Source organism: Chrysemys picta, chromosome 24 (assembly GCF_011386835.1).
Source record: "Chrysemys picta bellii isolate R12L10 chromosome 24, ASM1138683v2, whole genome shotgun sequence".
In the NCBI taxonomy this organism is placed as follows: Eukaryota; Metazoa; Chordata; order Testudines; family Emydidae; genus Chrysemys; species Chrysemys picta.
Genome location: NC_088814.1, coordinates 13554668 through 13568798, shown reverse-complemented (window position 1 = coordinate 13568798; position 14131 = coordinate 13554668). Strand labels below are relative to the sequence as shown.

General features: G+C 46.2%; 1 protein-coding gene across 2 annotated transcripts in view; it reads right to left on the bottom strand.

The window, feature by feature from the left end:
* Positions 1–14131, bottom strand: part of LOC135977338 (rho GTPase-activating protein gacV-like) — a 954030-nt gene that overhangs the window by 271970 nt on the left and 667929 nt on the right. The gene's annotated exons all lie outside the window — the stretch shown is intronic.

Here is a 14131-nt window from a genome sequence, read left to right as displayed (position 1 = left end):
TTATGCTCTAATAAATTTGTTAGTCTCTAAGGTGCCACAAGTCCTCCTGTTCTTCTTTTTCCAGTCTCTCTTGTTACTCTAATGGAGCCAGAATTCATCCTGTTGAGATAGGGGATGTTGGGCTCTACACTGAATTATGGATGTGTCCTGTGCTAATGTGCATGGCCAAGCTATGTTGGGAGGTTAAACTGGCTAGCAGCTAGCTATTGATAGGAAGAGTAAAAAGTATTAAGGCTTAACTTTTTAGGATTGTGTAAAGATTGTTTAAACACACAGTGAGAAGGCCTCCTCTCTCTGAAAGGACTACCCTGTACTGGTTATAAATTTATGGAGCTATCTTATCTCCTAGAACTGGAAGGGACTTTGAAAGGTCATTGCATCCAGCCCTCTGCCTTCACTAGCAGGACCAAGTACAGATTTTGCCCCAGATCCCTAAGTGTCCCCTTCAAGGATTGAACTCACAGCCCTGGGTTTAATAGGCTAATACTCAAACCACTGAGCTATCCCTCCTCCCTAAAGGTTAAAGGGGAAGAGCCTAATTTGTTGTGTGATTTTGGGCAAACCACTTAAAGGTGATTTGCAAAAGATAAAATGAGGTTCTTTAAACTTTGTTTTACAGTAGTGCATAAGAGTCTGGGTATAGTGCTGGGTGTTGTACAAATACATATATATGGTGGTTAGGAGCAGCTGGGACAAGTTGCCGCTTGTGGGGAGCTACACAAAGCCAGGTTGGGAGCCTGCTGGCTCTGCGCCAACCAGACTATAAACCGGACTTTCTATGAAGATGAGAAATGCCGCTTTATAGAGCTTTCTGGTTGATACAGGACTGGATAACACAGTTTTTACTACTATTATTTCCTGTAATAACTTACAACTTTGATCTTAATGTTAACTGAACCATCCACATGCATAATATAATGTAATTAAGACATGAAAGAGAATTAGCATCCACAAGCTAATCTGGTTACAGTTTTAACTTCTAACAAGATGTAAACACAGACAAATACAATTAGTATCTATTCTTAATCCTCTAACAATACAGGCCTATATTTTAAGAACTAGTCTATTTTACATGGCTTTGATAACTGTCTACAAGGAATGGCCCTGTTTACCATTTCAATACTTTTCTAGCATGTCCTTATGGGTTATTTTCAGTTCAACCAGCCTGCTAGTTGCTTAACCCTCACTGGCTCAGTGTCACAAAAGCAGAGTCAAATATAGTAAGAATCTAAAATAAATCAAACTGTACGATAGAAACTCTATGGCTAGAAATTCCATGCTTGAATTAAAAGAGCATAGCAGTAGGAATATAGTACCAGCCACCTGACTAGGATGATGAGTTTGATTGTGAAATGCAGAGCCGTCCTTAGGCATGCGCAGCTGCATAGGGCACCATGAAATTTGGGGCACCAAATTGCCCCAAATTTCACGGTGCCCTAGGCAGCTGCGGGCTGCATACGTGGCAGCACCAGCCCTGGTGACCAGCCCTATCCCCTGGCCAGCCCCCCTGCGGGCTGCGACCACGGCAAGGGGCAGGGCCATTCCTAGGGATGGTGTGGGCCTCCAGACAACTCCCTCTGCCCTGCCTCTTACCCTTACCCCCTGCTCTGGTAAGTGTGTGTGCCTTCCCCCAAACTTCCTCCCCTGAGTGACATGGCTGTGGCTGGGGCGAGGGAAGCGGAGCGGGCTGCTCCCGGCCCCCTGCTAATCCCCCGGGCCACTCTGGGCCTCTGGGGCCCCCAAAAGTGCCCACAGCTCCTGCCTCCCAGATCCTGAGGGGGGGAGGCCTGGGGCCCCACACAGCCCCCAAATGGCTAGGGACGGCCCTGGTGAAATGCTCAGGGAGATTAGAGAGGCTACAAAAACAGAAAACCCAATAATAATGGGGGATTTCAGCTATTCCCATGCTGACTGGGTACATGTCACCTCAGAAAGGAATGCAGAGATAAAATTTCTAGACACCATTAATGACTGTAGGATAAATATGAAATTAAACAAGTAGAGATACCTTAAGTATGGTTAAGGAAAAATATCTCTTGTAAAGAAAGACTGACTAGGAAGTAAAAGGAAGGCCTTGAAAATAATAGAATCATATTTTTCCTCTGGAGTGATTTTTTCTTTTAATATTCATCTCATCATTCTACAAGGGAACCAAAGCTGGTCTTGATGGCTGCTAAATGCCAGGATTTCTTCCCCCCCCAACCCCAATTTTTTTAAGATCAGTATTTGCTTTTCAACTCTTGTAAGATAAGGGACAGCTGGATACAGGGCCGGCTCTAACTTTTTTGCTGCCCCAAGCAGCAAAAAAAAAGCGCCGCCCCGCTGAGCGCCGTGCCCCGCGCCGCCCCCCCCCAACTGAGCGCCGCGCCACTGGAACACCCCCCCCCCCACCGAGCGACGCGACGCTGCGCACCGCGCCACCAGAGCACTCCCCCCTGCGGAATGCGCACCCCCCCCCCGCCACCCCAAGATTGGCTGCCCCTTACCAGGTGCCGCCCCAAGCATGTGCTTGGTTGCCTGGTGCCTGGAGCCGGCCCTGGCTGGATAGAATCAGGAGGAGGAACAGAAGTGCTAGGAACCAGACAGAAAAGAGTACCACCTGTAAGTTTAATCAGAAGGAATAAATATGTATCGCTTTAGGTTAGTTGTTATGATTGGTTATGAGGGTTGGAAAAGACCTCAGGAGGTCATCTAGTTCAACCCCCTGCTCAAAGCAGGACCAACCCCAACTAAATCATCCCAGCCAGGGCTTTGTCAAGCCGGGCCTTAAAAACCTCTAAGGATGGAGATTCCACCACTTCCCTAGGTAACCCATTCCAGTGCTTCACCTCCCTCCTAGTGAAATAGTTTTTCCTAATATCCAACCTAGACCTCCCCTACTGCAACTTGAGACCATTGCTCCTTGTTCTGTTGTCTGCCACCACTGAGAACAGCCGAGCTCCATCCTCTTTGGAACCCCCTTCAGGTAGTTGAAGGCTGCTATCAAATCCCCCCTCACTCTCTTCTGCAGACTAAATAACCCCAGTTCCCTCAGCCTCTCCTCGTAAGTCATGTGTCCCAGTCTCCTAATCATTTTCCTTGCCCTCTGCTGGACTATCTCCAATTTGTCCACATCCTTTCTGTAGTGGGGGGTCCAAAACCGGACGCTATACTCCAGATGTCGCCTCACCATTGCCGAATATGGGGAAATAATCACTTCCCTCGATCTGCTGGCAACGCTCCTACTTATACAGCCCAATATGCCATTGTCCTTCTTGTCAACAAGGGCACGCTGCTGACTCATATCCAGCTTCTCGTCCACTGTAATCCCCAGGTCCTTTTCTGCAGAACTGCTGCTTAGCCAGTCGGTCCCCAGCCTGTAGCATGGGATTCTTCCGTCCTAAGTGCAGGACTCTGCACTTGTCCTTGTTGAACCTCATCAGATTTCTTCTGGCCCAATCCTCCAATTTGTCTAGGTCACTCTGGACCCTATCCTTACCCTCCAGCATATCTACCTCTACCCCCAGCTTAGTGTTATCTGCGAACTTGCTGAGGGTGCAATCCATCCCATCATCCAGATAATTAATGAAGATGTTGAACAAAACCGACCCCTGGGGCACTCTGCTTGATTAGACATTTATAATTTATAAGGCCAGAAGGAATGAAGTAGGGAGGATGTGTGGTTCAAAGAATAATTAATGAGATAAGGGGATGTTTCTAAAAAGGCCTTGACCTATAGGGATGACTGCAGACCGTTTTAAATAAAACAAAGAGAATCTGTTTTAAATATTGCTGTCAAGCAATTAAAAATTACTTGCAATTAATTGCACGATTAAAAAAGTTAATCGCGATTAATCGCACTGTTAATAATAGAATACCATTTATTTAAATACTTTTGAATGTTTTCTACATTTTCAAATATATTGATTTCAATTAAAACACGGAATACAAAGTGTACAGTGCTCACTTTATATTTACTTTTGATTACAAGTATTTGCATTGTAAAAATCCAAAAGAAATATGTTTTCAATTCACCTAATACAAGTACTGTAGTGCAATCTTTTTATCATGAAAGTTGAACTACAAATGTAGAATTATGTACAAAAAAAAAACTGCATTCAGAAATAAAACAATGTAAAATTTTAGAGCTTGCAAGTCCACTCAGTCCTACTTTTTGTTCAGTCAATTGCTCAGACAAACAAGTTTGTTTACATTTGCAAGAGATAATGCTGCCTGTTTCTTGTTTACAATGTCACCTGAAAGTGAGAACAGACGTTCTCATGGCACTGTTGTAGCCGGCGTCGCAACAAGATTAATCTGTCCCTTCATGCTTCAACTACCATTCCAAGGGACATGCATCCATGTTGATGATGGTTTCTGCTTGATAATCCAAAGCAGTGCAGCCTGACGCATGTTCATTTTCATTATCTGAATCAGATGCCACCAGCAGAAGGTTGATTTTCTTTTTTGGTGGTTCAGGTTCTGTAGTTTCTGCATCGGAGTGTTGTTCTTTTAACACTTCTGAAAGCATGCTCCACACCTTGTCCCTCTCAGATTTTGGAAGGCACTTCAGATTCTTAAACCTTGGGTCGAGTGCTGTAGCTATCTTTAGAAATCTCAGATTGATACCTTGTTTGCGTTTTGTCAAATCTGCAGTGAAAGTGTTCTTAAAATGAACAACATGTGCTGGGTCATCATCCAAGACTGCTATAACCTGAAATATATGGCAGAATGCAGGTAAAACAGAGCTGTAGACATACAATTCTCCCCCAAGGAGTTCGGTCACAAATTTAATGAACGCATTATTGTTTTAACGAGCATCATAAGTATGCAGGCATATCATCTGGAATGGTGGCTGAAGTATGAAGGGGTATGTTTAGCATATCTGGCACATAAATACCTTGCAATGCCAGCTATAAAAGTGCCATGCGAATGCCTGTTCTCACTTTCTGTTGACACTGCAAATAAGAAGAGAGCAGCATTATCTCCTGTAAATGTAAACAAACTTGTTTGTCTGAGCGATTGGCTGAACAAGAAGTAGGACTGCGTGGGCTTGTAGGCTCTGAAGTTTTATATGGTTTTGGTTTTGAGTGCAGTTATGTACCAAAAAAAAAAAAAAAAATCTACATTTGTAAGTTGCACTTTCCTGACAAAGAGATTGCACCACAGTACTTGTATGAGGTGAATTGAAAAATACTATTTCTTTTGTTTATCGTTTTTAAAATAATATACAATTTGATTTCAATCAACACAATACAATGTATATGAAAATGTAGGAAAACATTTAATAAATTTCAGTTGGTATTCTATTGTTTAACAGTGCGATTAAAACGGCGATTAAATGTGATTAATTTTTTTTGAGTTAATCATGTGATTTAACTGCGATTAATCGACAGTCCTAGTTTTAAAATAAGCTAACATGGCCTGTCCTACACACATCTGTATTAAAGTTATGTGAACTCAGGTGCAATGGAAAAACTGTTGGGCAGCAAGGAGGAGGGGAGGAAAGGCCTTGAGAAAAAAGATGGTTGTAAATCCCATCTTGATTAAGACTGGAATTAAGGGTGAACTGTCTCAAATTGCTTTTTAGCTGACATCAGTAATTAGCAATCACGTCACCTGTTTGTTAAAGGGTATAAAAAGTCAACACTTAACTGGCTCATTGCTAATACCTGCCTGACCACATTAGAGCCGACCAATATGGGTCTAAGCACTCCTAGGTTTAGCCCATTTGTAAGTATCTTGATCAAATGCGTACACATGTTTTGTTACTGTTTGGATGTAGTATATTGCTTATTATTTAGGCTTTTTAGGTGTGATTAGAACAGTCGTATAAGTGGATTTTGGATTTAATAAAGGAATTTATGGTTAAATTAGTAGTGTTTGGTGGTTTCTCATATTAATAATTCCAACAGACTGCTTCTTGGAATTGCTAGTCCTGGAACACACAAGGGGAGAGACAATTCTTGATTTAATCCTAAATGGAGCAGAGGATCTGGTCCAAAAGGTGAATATAACAGCAAATATCTCCAATGGCTGGTGATGGGACATTACATGGGGAGGGCTCTGAGTTACTACAGAGAATTCTTTCCCACTGTCTGGCTGGTGGGTCTTGCCCACATGCTCCGGGTCTAACTGATCATCATATTTGGGGTCGGGAAGGAATTTTCCCCTGGGTCAGATTGGCAGAGACCTCATGGGTTTTTCTCCTTCCTCTGCAGCATGAGGCACAGATCGCTTACAGGTTTAAACGAGTGTAAATGGTGGAATCTCTGTAACTTGACTTTTAAGTCATGATTTGTGGAATTCAATAATTCAACAAAAGGTTTGGGGCCTATTACAGGAGTGGGTGGGCAAGGTTCTGTGACCTGCGATGTGCCGGATGTGTCAGACTGGGTGATCATGATGGTCCCTTCTGGCCTTACATACTGAGTCTATGAACTGCTCACTAATAGTGACCATAATGTAATTAAATTTAACATCATGTAGGGGAGGAAAATACCAAAGAAACCAACCACAGTAGCATTTAACTGCACAAAAGAGGAGCTATACAAAAACGAGGAAGCTAGTTAAATGGAAATTACAGGAACAGTCACAAGAGTGAAAAACCTGCAAGCAGCATGGAAACTAATTAAAAACACCATATAGAAACTCAAACTAAATATATACCCCAAATGAAAAAAACAGTAAGAGGACCAAAAATATGCTTCCATGACTAAAAAACAGAGCAAAAGGTGCTTAGAGGCAAAAAAGCATTCTTTAAACATTGGCAAGTCAAGTGTAAAAATATAATTAGGCAGGGCATAAAGGAATATGAAGAGCAAATAGCAAAAGACAAAAACTGAAAGCTAATTTTTTAAAGTACATCCGAAGCAGGAAGCTTCCAAACAATCAGTGGGGCCACTGGACGATCGAAGTTCTAAAGGAACACTCAAGGAAGACAAGGCTGTTGTGAAGAAGCTAAATGAATTCTTTGCATACGTCTTCACCGAAGAGGATGTGGGGGAGATTCCCACACCTGAGTTATTTTTTTGGGTGACAAATCTGAGGAACTGTCTCAGATTGTGGTGTAAATAAAGGATGTTGTGGAACAAATTGATAAATTAAACAGTAGTAAATCACCAGGACCAGATGATATTCACCCAAGAGTTCTGAAGACACTGAAATACGAAATTGCAGAACTACCTCAGCCTGGTTCTATCCAGCTGTCCCTTATCTTACAAGAGTTGAAAAGCAAATACTGATCTTAAAAAAAAATAAATAAAATTGAGGGGTAGGGGTGGGGATGGGGGTGGGGGTGGGGGAGGGGGAGGGGGAGGAGGAGAAATCCTGGCATTTAGCAGCCATCAAGACCAGCTTTGATTATAAATAAATAAATAAATAAATGGAGATATCCCATCTCCTAGAACTGGAAGGGACCTTGAAAGGTCATCGAGTCCAGCCCCCTGCCTTCACTAGCAGGACCAAGTACTGATTTTGCCCCAGATCCCCAAGTGGCCCCCTCAAGGATTGAACTCACAACCCTGGGTTTAGCAGGCCAATGCTCAAACCACTGAGCTATCCCTCCCCCCTAGTAAAATGATGAGATGAGTATTAAAAGAAAAAAATCACTCCAGAGAAAAAATAACCCTGAGCAATAAATGGCATTCAGTGTACAGAATCAGTTTTGCTAGATAAACAATATATTTTATAGGTCAGATTACCAATTTGGAGGCAGAAGGGAACATAAGAGACATACTTGGGTTTTACTAAGGTATGAAATGTTTTATGAAATCTTACTCTCAAAGCCAGTTTAGTTTGGCTAAACTCTGAACACCGTCCCCTGGATCACTAATTGGCTGAAGGATTAATCAAAGGGGTTAGCATGGGCAGTAAAACATCTGTCATAGTTCAAGACTAACTCCATCTCTGATCCATCTCTAGTCTCTCCAAGTGCACCCCCTCAGGTGACAGGCATCGCTCCTTCACCATTCTCAGGGTTGAATTCCACGATTCTCCGCCTCTTAGACTGGGCCCAGGGCTACAGCCCCCTGTGTACTACCCAATTCCTCAGCAGGCCTGACTGGGTTTGGGTCATAGAATCATAGAATATTAGGGTTGGAAGAGACCTCAGGAGGTCATCTAGTCCAACCCCCTGCTCCCCCTTTCTGAAGAACTGCTGCTTAGCCAGTCGGTCCCCAGTCTGTAGTGGTGCATGGGATTCTTCCATCCTAAGTGCAGGACTCTGCACTTGTCCTTGTTGAACCTCATCAGATTTCTTCTGGCCCAATCCTCCAATTTGTCTAGGTCCTGCAAGTCTTCCCTTCAGGAGTGGTGACCAGTAGATTCATAGATTCCAAGGCTAGAGGGGACCACTGTGATCATCTGTCTGACCTCCTGTATAGTAAATAGTTCCACTGGCTAATTACTTGCATCTTTAAAGATGTACCCCTTATTTCCAGTCTGAATTTGTCTAGCTTCAACTTCCAGCCATTGGATGATGTACCTTTTTCTACTAGATCAAATAGGCCATTATTAAATATTTGTTCCCCATGTAGATACTGTGATTTATTATGGTTCAACCCAGACCAGTGAGGGATTGTGTCACCACCGGCCTTGCAATTTGGAGTGCCTTAATCGCTATAGAACCATAGGGTTAGAAGCAGCGTTCCCTCTAATTTTTCACACGCATGTGCGGAATGAATTTTGTTATGTGCACCACATCACCTCCATATTGGTGCACGTAACAAAATTCATGTGGCGGGGTGGGGGTATTCGGAGTGGGGGCTCAGGGCTGGGGCAGAGGGTTCGGGTGCGGGGGGGTGAGAGCTCTGGTGGGGGTGCAGGCTCTGGGGTGGGGCCGGGATGAGGGGTTTGGGGTGCAGGCTGCCCTCGGGCTACGGCGGGGAGAGAGGACTCCCCCCAGCCCTCTCTCACCATGGCACCACCTGGGCTGGGGGGGGAGGTGCCTCTCCGCACCGCGGCAGGTCTGGGCTGGGCTGGGGCCACGGGATAAATGCTTCTCCCCCAGCTGCAGCAGGGCCAGTCTGGGCTGGGTTGGGGCCAGAGGAGGCGTGCCTCTCTCCCGGCTACGGCAGGTCCGGGCTAAGGGAAAGGCATCTCTCCCTGCTGCAGCCGGAGCGCCTGCATGGCGCTTAATAGGTTGCTGCATGGCCATGTGGGCATGCCTCTTAATCATAGAATCATAGAATCTCAGAGTTGGAAGGGACCTCAGGAGGTCATCTAGTCCAACCACCTGCTCAAAGCAGGACCAATCCCCCTTAGAGGAAACTTAAGTTAGAAGGGACCACAAGGGTCATGTAGTCTAACCCCCTGCCAAGATGCAGGATTTGTTGGGTCTAAACCGTCCAGGACATATGGCTCCAGCCTCCTTTCGTAAGCCTCCTGTGAAGGAGCTTTCACAACCTCCGCGGCAACCGGCAGGGCTGGCCTTAGACCAAATGGTGCCCCAGGCGAGAAGCGTCTTTGGCGCCACGTGTCCATTTGTTAATCTTTTGAATACCTTATTTTTTATTGCATCGGTAGCCCATTTCATGACTTTGATGCATGATTTCACTCTGTCATATAAGATGATAAATTACATGCTAGGATCTGTAAATGTGTATTTATTGATGCCATATATAAGCAAATTTAAAAAATTTATTTCCTGGATCGCCTTCCCCTAAATCTGGCCCTGCCAGTCTGTTCCATTGTCCTACTGTTCTTACAGTGAGGAAGTTTTCCCTGAGATTTAATCTAAGGCCTTGTCTACACTACGAGAGTAGTTCGAATTTACTTGCATCGAATTTTTGGAATCGATATTGCAAAGTCGAACGTGTGTGTCCACACTAAGGACAGTAATTCGACTTTGTGAGTCCACACTAACGGTGAAAGCGTCGACATTCGAAGCGGTGCACTGTGGTCAGCTATCCCACAGTTCCCGCAGTCCCCTCTGCCCATTGGAATTCTGGGTGTAGCCCGCAATGCCTTCTGGGTAACAAAATGTGTCGAGGGTGCTTTTGGGTAACTGTCGTCATCCGTCCATCACTCCCGCCCTCCCTCCCTGAAAGCGCCGGCGGGAAATCAGTTCGCGCACTTTTCCAGTCATTGACAGCGCGGATGCCACAGCACTGCGAGCATGGAGCACGCTGCGACCATCGCTGCAGTTGTGGCCGCTCTCAACGCCTCGCAGCTTATCATACAGGTTTCCCTGAGGCAGATGCAGAAAAGTCAGGCGAGGAGGCTACGGCACCGCGGTGATGTCCTGAAGTCTGAGAGTAGCACAGACCTCTCAGAAAGCAGGGGACCCAGCGCCGAGGACATCACGATGGCAGTGGGTCATGTTGATGCCGTGGAACGGCGATTCTGGGCATGGGAAACAAGCACTGAGTGGTGGGACCGCATAGTGCTGCAGGTCTGGGATGAATCCCAGTGGCTGCGAAACTTTCGCATGTGGAAGGGAACTTTCCTGGAACTTTGTGAGTTGCTGTCCCCTGCCCTGAAGCGCAATGACACCCGGTTGCGAGCTGCACTGGCTGATCCTTCCCCAGAATCTGTGTCCGGGGTAACGGCTGGGGACGCTTCGTAGGGGATCTCTGTAAGGGTGATGAAGAGATCCTGGCTGTCGGGGAAATCAGCGTTGTGAGCGCTGCCGACTGCCTCGCCCTCCTCATCTCCTTCCTCATCTTCCCTGTCCCCTAACATGTCCGAGGAACCGGCCGTGGAGACTATCCCATCCTCAGAGTCCACGGTCAGTGGTGGGGTAGTGGTGGCGGCCGCACCGAGGATGGAATGCAGTGCCTTGTAGAAACGGGATGTCTGGGGATGGGATCCGGAGCGTCCGTTTGCCTCTTTGGTCTTCTGGTAGCCTTGTCTCAGCTCCTTGATTTTCACGCGGCACTGCGTTGCATCCCGGCTGTATCCTCTCTCTGACATGTCTTTTGAGATCTTCTCATAGATCTTTGCATTCCGTTTCTTGGAGCGCAGCTCAGAAAGCACGGACTCATCGCCCCACACAGCGATGAGATCCAAGACTTCCCGATCAGTCCATGCTGGGGCCCTCTTTCTATTCACAGACTGCACGGCCATCACTGCTGGAGAGCTCTGCATCGTTGCCAGTGCTGCTGTGATCGCCACGATGTCCAGACAGGAAATGAGATTCAAACTGGCCAGACAGGAAAAGGAATTCAAATTCAAATTTTCCCGGGGCTTTTCCTGTGTGGCTGGTCAGAGCATCCGAGCTCGTACTGCTGTCCAGAGCGTCAACAGAGTGGTGCACTGTGGGATAGCTCCCGGAGCTATTAGCGTCGATTTCCATCCACACCTAGCCTAATTCGACATGGCCATGTCGAATTTAGCGCTACTCCCCTCGTTGGGGAGGAGTACAGAAGTCGAATTAAAGAGACCTCTATGTCGAACTAAATAGCATCGCAGTGTGGACGGGTGCAGGGTTAATTCGATGTAATGGCGCTAACTTCGACATAAACGCCTAGTGTAGACCAGGCCTTAATCTGCTGTGCTGGAGTTTGACCCCATTGCCTTTTGTCCTGCCTCCTGTGGCAAGAGAAAACAACTTTTCTCCATCATTTTAGGCCAGTTTTTCAAGTATTTGAAGATCACTATCATGATCCACCTTAATCTCCTGTTTTCCAAAGCAAACCTACCCAGTTCCTTCAGCCTTTGCTCGTACGGCTGCATTCCACCCCTTTGATCATCTTTGTTGCTCACCTCTGGAGCCTTTCCAGTTTCTCTACATCCTTTCTATACAGCAGTGACCAAAATTGGACACAGTACACCAGCTGAGGCCTAACCAGTGCCAAGTGGAGCAGTACGGTTACCTCCCATGAAGTACACGGTATGCCTTTGTTAATGCAACCTAAAATTGCAATTGCTTTTTTTGCAACAGCATCACATTGCTGATTCATGTTGAGGTTGTGATCCACAACTCCCAGATCATAATATAAGAACGGCCATACTGAGTCAGACCTAAGGTCCATCTAACCCAGTATCCTGTCTTCCGACAGGAAGCCCGACAGAATGTCAGGTGCCCCAGAGGGAATGAACAGAACAGGTAATCATCAAGTGATCCATTCCTTGTTGCCCATTCTCAGCTTCTGGCAAACAGAGGCTAGGGACACCATCCCTGCCCATCCTGGCTAGTAGCCATTGATGGACCTATCCTCCATGAATTTATCTATTTCTTTTTTGAACCCTGTTATAGTCTTGGCTTTCACAACATCCTCTGGCAAGGAGTTCCACAGATTGACTGTGCGTTGTATGAAAAAATACTTCCTTTTGTTTGTTTTAAACCTGCTGCCTATTAATTTCATTTAGTGACCCCCAGTTCTTGTGTTATGAGAAGGAGTAAATAACACTTCCTTATTTACTTTCTTCACACCTGTCATGATTTTATAGACCTCTATCATATCTCCCCTTAGTCATCTCTTTTCCAAGCTGTAAAGTCCCAGTCTTATTAATCTCTCCTCATACGGCATAAACCTGTGAGATAGATTCTTGAACAGCAAGCCCAGACAGAGCTCCTTTTCCCTGCTGGGTGTGGATGCTGTGCTGTCTGGTGTAGACTCCATGCTGTCTTCTTCCCCACTGGTGATTTTTACAGTGCACATGATGTCTTCCTGCAACCTCGGAATTTGGCCAGACCTAGTTTGAGGTGCTGGCCACTTTCCTTTGTCTGGAGAAAACCTGTTTATCAACTCCCCTTGACATGCCTGGTTTAAATACATTTTAGTCACCTATTTCTAGCATATAGCTATAAAATGCCTTGTGGGTTTACTGTACATACATCATGCAAGAATATTTCTGATCAGTGAGTTATTAGTTTTCCAGTGATACCCTCCATGCCCCCTCTTGGGTAAATACCATGACAACAGTGTCACAGCCAGGTTGTGGGCAGCCAGACCTAGTGGTCAGAGCCAGAGTCCACATTCGTGAGACAGGAGTCAAGAGACGGCGGGGTCAGGATACCAGAAGGTCAGAGGCAGGAGACAAACTGGGGATCAGAAGCATAAGTCAGGAACTAGAGTCAGGTGAGGTCAGGATACTGGAGGGTCAGAGGCAGGAGACAAACTGGAGGCAGGAACCACAAGTCAGATGTCAAGAGTTGGGCTGGGTTGGGATGCCAGGAAATGAAGCTGGGGAAGCAGGAGTGGGAGTCTGTAGAATGATCAGGAAGCTCAAGAGTCCAGAGCAGGGGGAAATCCAGTTGTTCAGACCACTTCCTGTTTCTGCTGCTGGCTTAAGTAAGGTCAGTAGGCCAGTCAGTTGCTCTGGGAGTTCGTCAAATGGGTCTCAGTGCTGGAGCCTCACCCCGGGGCTGGGCTTCCTGGTTCCAGGTAAGTTATGGCCAGCAGGCTGCCAGGTGAAGGGTTGGAGGGTGGGTGTTCCCATGAACCTTGTGGGCCTGGGTTTGAGATCCCTTGGTCATGGCATTGCCCACTCCCTGGAGATATCCTGTGTTCGACGTAAGTCCAGGTTTCTTGCGGTGACTGCAATGGAAGACCTGAACCAGGGTAGGAATGTGAATGTTTTCAGTGGCTCTCAAGTTCCTTCCTTTGGGCCCAAACCTTCCCAATCAACCAGCTCAGTGGTTTGAGCATTGGCCTGCTAAACCGAGGGTTGTGAGTTCAATCCTTGAGGGGGTCATTTAGGGATCTGTGGCAAAATCAGTAGGTGGTCCTGCTAGTGAAGCCAGGGGACTAGACTCGATGACCTTTCAAGGTCCCTTCCAGTTCTATGAGATAGGTATAATGGGAAACACAAAAGTCAGCACGCTGAGCAAGGAGCCACCTAAGATAGCCACTGGGATATGCTAATGAGAAGGGTGTGTTCTAAGCCCTGGCCCTCTCTCCGAGCTAGGTGGCTATGCCCAGGTGGAGGGAGGCACCTGCCTCTGCTTGCGATTCACAGCTGGGAACCCCTCTCCTGGAGTCAGGCAGCTTACGTGCTGTGACCCTAACAGCATCCCCATGCAAGAGAGCTAGGGGCTCACTGATAGCTAGTGGTAAATTTCTGCTGGCTTGACCAGGTCAGTGCACACCACACTCATTAATGACAGAACCTGTATCTGAAAGGTTTGTTGGCATCCTTTCATCTGCGAGAGACGGTGGGAATTGCAGCCTATGATGTAGATGGTTTGTAATGTCTCATGTGACTG